The sequence below is a fragment of the Mustela lutreola genome, chromosome 6, assembly GCF_030435805.1.
Source record: "Mustela lutreola isolate mMusLut2 chromosome 6, mMusLut2.pri, whole genome shotgun sequence".
Classification (NCBI taxonomy): Eukaryota; Metazoa; Chordata; class Mammalia; order Carnivora; family Mustelidae; genus Mustela; species Mustela lutreola.
Window position 1 is genome coordinate 37171123 of NC_081295.1, and position 6322 is coordinate 37177444.

At 36.2% G+C, this 6322-nt stretch overlaps 1 pseudogene; it reads left to right on the forward strand.

Moving 5' to 3' along the window:
* Nucleotides 1-4931: 4931 nt before the first annotated feature.
* On the forward strand, nucleotides 4932-5490 carry LOC131834566 (rRNA-processing protein FCF1 homolog; annotated as a pseudogene).
* The last annotated feature ends 832 nt before the right edge of the window (nucleotides 5491-6322 follow it).

The following is a 6322-nucleotide window of genomic DNA, read 5'->3' on the forward strand; positions in this document are numbered from 1 at the left end:
TGTCACTTCTGCCACATTCTGTTGGTCAAAGCAAGTCACAAGGGCAACTAAGATTTGAGGAGATGGAAAATGGATTCCATCTCATGGTTGGAGGGTAGGATATGCATGTAGGTGAATGTGATGAATTGTTGGCAGCCATCTTTGCAACCATCTCCATAATCACTATCAAGCTAGCACTTAAGGAAAGAGAAGTGGTAGCTAACAGGAATTTCAATGTGTGACATTTCAGATGTCAAATGAAAAACCAACATTTTTTTTGACAAGGTTGCTGCTATTTAAGGATTTTGGGACTTGGAAATAAAATTTAAAAATGATAATGATAATGAACATGATGAGATGTTGGCAAAGTTAGATGCCAACTAAAAACTACTAGTTAGCACTGGTTAATCAAGTGTCATGTATTCAAGCCAGTTAAGTTTGTTAGTAATCTATTTTGGGCATTCAGTATTTTCATCAGAAGGACATACAAATATTATAAGCAGTGAATGATGTGCTAATAGCCAAAATTATATGTCAATTATCACATTTTCAATTACCTACCACATTTGGCAATTAACATTTTGTTAATCATCCACTCTCCAATTTGATGTGACTTTCTAAAGTAAGTAGCTTACCCTCTACCTCTGAAAAATTACTGTTTACCATTGGTGAATATATAATCAGTTCCTAAACTTTATATTTGATTTAGAACTATCTTGTGGTAATGAATTCACCTCAAGCAGGCTTTGTTTAGAGTAGTGTACATATGTGAGAGCAGACATTTGAAGCAGTTTTGTGGTTTGGATGTCCTCACTGTACAAATAGTATGCCAAAAATGGATTCACAGACATTAAGAAAGGATTTTTAATGACATTCATTTTGACAATCAGAGTGCTTTTCATAGAAATATTCTTGTAGCAATGTAAGGAAAGCAGAATGTTATTTTGATCGATATGAAATCATGTAAGCTGAGACTTTGAATAGCATTCCAAATGAAGTCCTTCTCTGTGCCTTTTGGCTGATGAAGTGTGGTATAGTGAAAAGTACATGGATTGAGAAAGATCTGAGTTCAGATCCTAATTCATCCAATTTTTAGTGGATTTGTCATCTATTGCCATGCTACTCAACAAACCATCCCCAGTATAATTTTCTAGTTCATGGGTCAATAGATCAAGGCAATTTGGTCCAATGGCCTGTGCTTGGGTGTGCAGCTTTGCTTCAAGCAGTGGTCAGCATGGGTTTGACTTCTCACTATAGGTCAGGGCTATGTACATCTTCAATGGATTGCTGGCTCCCCCAGGGTATTTCCTTATCATAGTAAATAACAGAAGGGCAAAAGGCAAGCTAAACTACACAACACATTTAAAGTCTCTGCTTATATAATATACAAGTATGGATCTTCCATTGTCAAAGTCATGTGACCAGATCAAAGTAAGGCACAGAATGTACTGCATCCCAAGAACGGATCAGGGATTTTAGTGAACATTTGCTGAATATTACTCTAATCTATCAAAGTAGCTCTCCACACTTGGGAACTATTCTTATTGTCTCTGAGTTTTAGTGCTATTGTCTATAAAATGGGAATAATAATATAACGTGTTCAGGGCAATATGGAAGATTAGTATGTTCCTGACACAAAGTACATAGGATAAAAATAAGCTGGTGGTGTTACTCAGTTCAACAAGGATCTCTGTGATATTACAAAGCTAGCTGAAACCGAAAGAAGTGAAATCTTGGCTATTTTGAAATTGCTGTTATCAACTAGTAAACTGCATTTCTCTTAGAGCTGAACTCAGACTCTTAGTGAAAGTTCACATAAAAATATTAAGTTCTATATAAACTAGCCACAAAGCCATATTCTTTGATGTATAGCATTGACTGTGTAATATATCAGATAAATTAACCAACAAATCTACATTAAATGCTTTACACAATTGTGAGATTGCCATTGTAGCAAAGAACTGATAACAGATATAACATAAGGGATGTCCCTTCTAGTAGCTACCAATCTTGATATGGAAAATAAAACAAGAGAGTTTAAAACACAAATTAATGATGCAGATAATTAGATTGTTAGAATGAGGGAGGGCAAAAATCTAGTAGCAGGATAATAATCGTAAAAAAAAAAAACTCATAAGACAAGAAAGAAAGTTGTCATTTAATTGAAGGATTGGAGTTGAGTAACAAAAATGTTTGGGAAGTACTAGTGGGGAGAATCTGCCAGCACTATCGCTATTACCACCAGCTTCCTTAATAAAGTATCTCCCATGCCTTAAGTACTATGCAGGCACTTTACTTCCACTCATTCATTATCCAGCAAAATTGGTGGTTGTCCCCAGTGAAGGGAAGACTCAAAATCAAATAACTTTTAGAAATGCATCGGGAGATGGAGAGAAGTAAGTTGGGGGAAATTTGAGGGGGAGACAAACCATGAGAGACTGTGGACTCTGAGAAACAAACTGAGGATTTTGGAGGGGAAGGTGGTGGGGTGGTGGGTGGTGGTTATTAAGGAGGCCACGTATTGCATAGAGCACTGGGTGTGGTGCATAAACAATGAATTCTGGAACACTGAAAACAAATAAAAGAAAATTAAAAAAATAAATAAATAAAGACCAAAAAAAAAAAAAAAAGAGAGAGAGAGAGAGAGAGAAATGCTTCATAAGAGGGAAGACTAGTGTTAAAACTACAGACTCATTCGGTTCGATATCCTAGACATTGACTATGCAACTCTCTCTCACATGGTGTGATTCATATAGTAGCCTAGCAGTAAGAAATAATAATTAAAAGAGAGGCTTAGTTCGTATCATAATGAACTCTGAATTTCGGACTAAAGAATGTGCATGCTTTGTGTCAAAAAGGAACCATTGATGGATTCTGAGCAGGAGGCTGATGCAAAAAGAAGTGCTATAACAAGTCAATATGACAGAGACACAGGAGACCACATGGGAGATGTGGAGACTAGATGGAAGGTTCTGCAGTCATCCAGCACTGCGAACAAAGGGTAGGCAACAAGAAAGGAGAGATGTGAAAGGGAAGAGGGACATTATGAGGCTGGATTAGTAGGCTCTCAAGAAAGGGGGTTCAACTTTTTTGAATTATTCATTCAGTCGTAGTGTTTTTTATGTAGCACACAAGAGAAAATATTTCCTGTGATGATCATATAATGTATAGCCATTAATATTTTCTGTGTTTATGTGTGCAAAGATGCCTGTAAAGCAGGGCCAATAAATTTGTTACCTTTCCCCTGTTAAGACATTCCATTGGCTCACATACATTATTGTTGAAAGACAGAAGCAGATGTTAATGGAAGTGATGTTTAATGATCTGTGACCCTATATACAAAGAATACAGACATCATAGTCATCTGCTAACCACATCCATGAAACCTGCCAGTGAGATAGAATTCATGACCTTCAGTTCTCAAGCACCAGCGTCTTCCCAGTGAGTTGAAAGAACTCAGCTGGAAGAAGAATAAAAAAGAGAGTAAACATTCGAACAAGTGTGACATCCCCTTGTATTGGGCCTAAGTGATATATACACAGCCTTCCCTTTACCTCCCATTTCCCCTGCAATTAGGCCAAGCTTGTTCTCAAGGTGCACAGCAGCTGGGGTTCACAGAAGGGCATTACCACAGTTGGGTGCCAATCTTTAATGATGAAGCACTGCCTATGTACACAGACATCAAGGTCATCAGCAGATATGTGAAAAATATCACAAGTTTTCATTAAAAGCATCAATAATGATTCAATGACTAAAGGACAAGATTTACTTTCTAATCAAAAAGAATCTATAGACATCTGAGCACATGAAGCTCTGTTTATGAGAGAAAGGGCAATACATACATCAGTTAGAGAGTAAATTTCCAAAAGTGAGTTTTATAGGTTTTGTTAATTATCATTACTGAAAGGAAAGTTTCACTTTGACACTGAGAGTCACCAAGAGAGAAACAGTTCCAAATTCTTAGGCATCCTGCCATGTTATGATTAATTTTACAGTCCATGCATGGATGTTTAGTTAGAGAAGAGAACTGTAGATATCTTGTACAATCCATCAAAATAGTAGGAATAAACTGTCACTCCCAACCTGAGCCGTGAACATGTTTATTTATGAGCCACTCTGCTGAAATTGAAAAAAAGAAAATCAAGACAGCAATGCAAAGAGAGGCTTCTGAAATGTTCTCTGTTAAGCAACAGCTAGGGGAAAACAAGCAACAAAGAAAATCTGGCTTATTTTCAGTTTTCAAAAAGGTTGAGGACATTGGTTCAAGTGATGTAGGATTCTTACAAGACCCACCTAAGACCCTTAAATTCTAATGTGATTGCCTTCAGAATTTGGATTGTTATGTTTAAAAGAGGAGTAAAATCTCTTCACCAAATTTCATTTTAAACCTTATTAAGAAAAAGAGAAAATAAATATACCAACATGGTAATTGGTCTTCTTTGTAGGAACAGTACTGTACATGATTTCATATCGTTCTCAGTATGTGTACTTTTGTTCACTTATTTTTCAATATTTTACTTCTTTATCTGAGAGAGAGAGAGAGAGAGAATGTACACACATGTGCCCATGCCCAGGCCAGCAGGTAAGATGGAGGGAAGGATAGAGGAGGAGGAAGAGGGACAAGCAGACTCTATGCTGAGTATGACCCCCAGATCCCCACACAGGTGCTCAATCTCATGACCCTGAGATCCTGACCTAAGCCACAATGAAGAGAAATCAAGAGTCAGATCCTTAAGTGACTGAGTCATCCAGGTACCCCTTTTTCCATGTCATAAATTCCATTTATAATGGCACAGAAATGAAGACCTACCTGTAGCTTTGTCCTCATTTCTTGGGGCAACAGCTTATGCAAGGTAGGGACTCAGTAGATATCTGTTAAGTGAAGGAATGAATGAATGAATTAAAGTGATATCAGGCAGTGATTCTGGAAGTAACAAATGTACATCGTGAACATGGGGAAGCAAAAGAAAGCAAGAAAGTATGCAACCATGAAGCGAATGCTTAGTCTCCAAGATCAGAGGCTTAAAGAGAAGGATAGATTAAAACCTAAAAAGAAAGGAAAGAAAGATCCCAGTGCACTCAAGGAAAGAGAAGTCCCCCAACACCCTTCCTGCTTGTTCTTCCAATATAATACACAGCTGGGCTCACCTTACCACATCGTGGTTGATACAAACTTCATCAACTTTTCTGTTAAAGGTCAAACTTGACTTAGTATGGTCAATGATGGACTGTCTTTATACCAAGTATATCCCTTATATAACTGACTGTGTAATGGCTGAAATTGAGAAACTGGGGCAAAAGTATCAAGCAGCTCTAAAGATTGCCAAGGATCCAAGATCTGAACGATTACCATGCACACACAAAGGAACCTATGCAGATGACTGCTTCATACAGAGAGTAACTAGGCACAAGTGTTAGTTGACCCGGACCTTAAACAAAGAATCAGTTCATATTGGCAATATGCTATGGCATGAATTATTCTTCTTATCCAATTGTTCTGTTATGAGCTGAGTATGTTTATTACACTCACTTTTTTATGTTGTTTTGAAATTGATATTTTGTATCACTTTAAATATTATTGCATCTTTTTATAAATCAGATGATTGCTCATATAAAAAAAAATAAAGTGATGTCAGGCTACTACCTCTTAAGGAACTTACTAAATTCCTATGAGCATAGTTACAGATACAAGTAAAAGTACACAGATTTATTTAAACTTTGAAAACTTTAGCTAAAAAAAAATCTACTTATTATTAACACCTGGAAGAACGTTCTACGAACTACAAGGCTAATCAAACTAGAAATGAGCAAAAGTTAATTGGTGGCTCCAATGTGTTATATAGAAATAAGAGCCATGAAAACTTAAAAATATTTGATCCTCTTATTATGTAATATTGGATCAAAGAGAATACTTTGATTACTGCAATACAATGTGTCCAAACTTATGTCATCAAAGAGAGTTTTTGATGTGGAAGACAATTTATTAGTTAAAAAAATTTGATCTAAGATCCTTAAAAAAAAAAAAAAGGACAAGAAGGTAATACCCAAAGACATAACTTAAGGAATTAAGAAGCAGAAGAAGGAGTAGCTGATGATTCTTCGTCTGATTGATACTCTGAAAAGATGACAATTAGCTACAAGAACACTGAAAACAGCAAACCCTAGAAACATTTTTGGAGGAAATAAAGAAAATTACTTGACAAGTGTAATTAAAAAGAACTAGCAATCACAGAGGTTACATTAAAAACCGTGAGAAAATATTCTATATATGGTGGAAATAAATTTGAAAATAAGGATTTTTTACATAAATATTAAAATAGTAGAAAACCTAGGAGCTATCCGA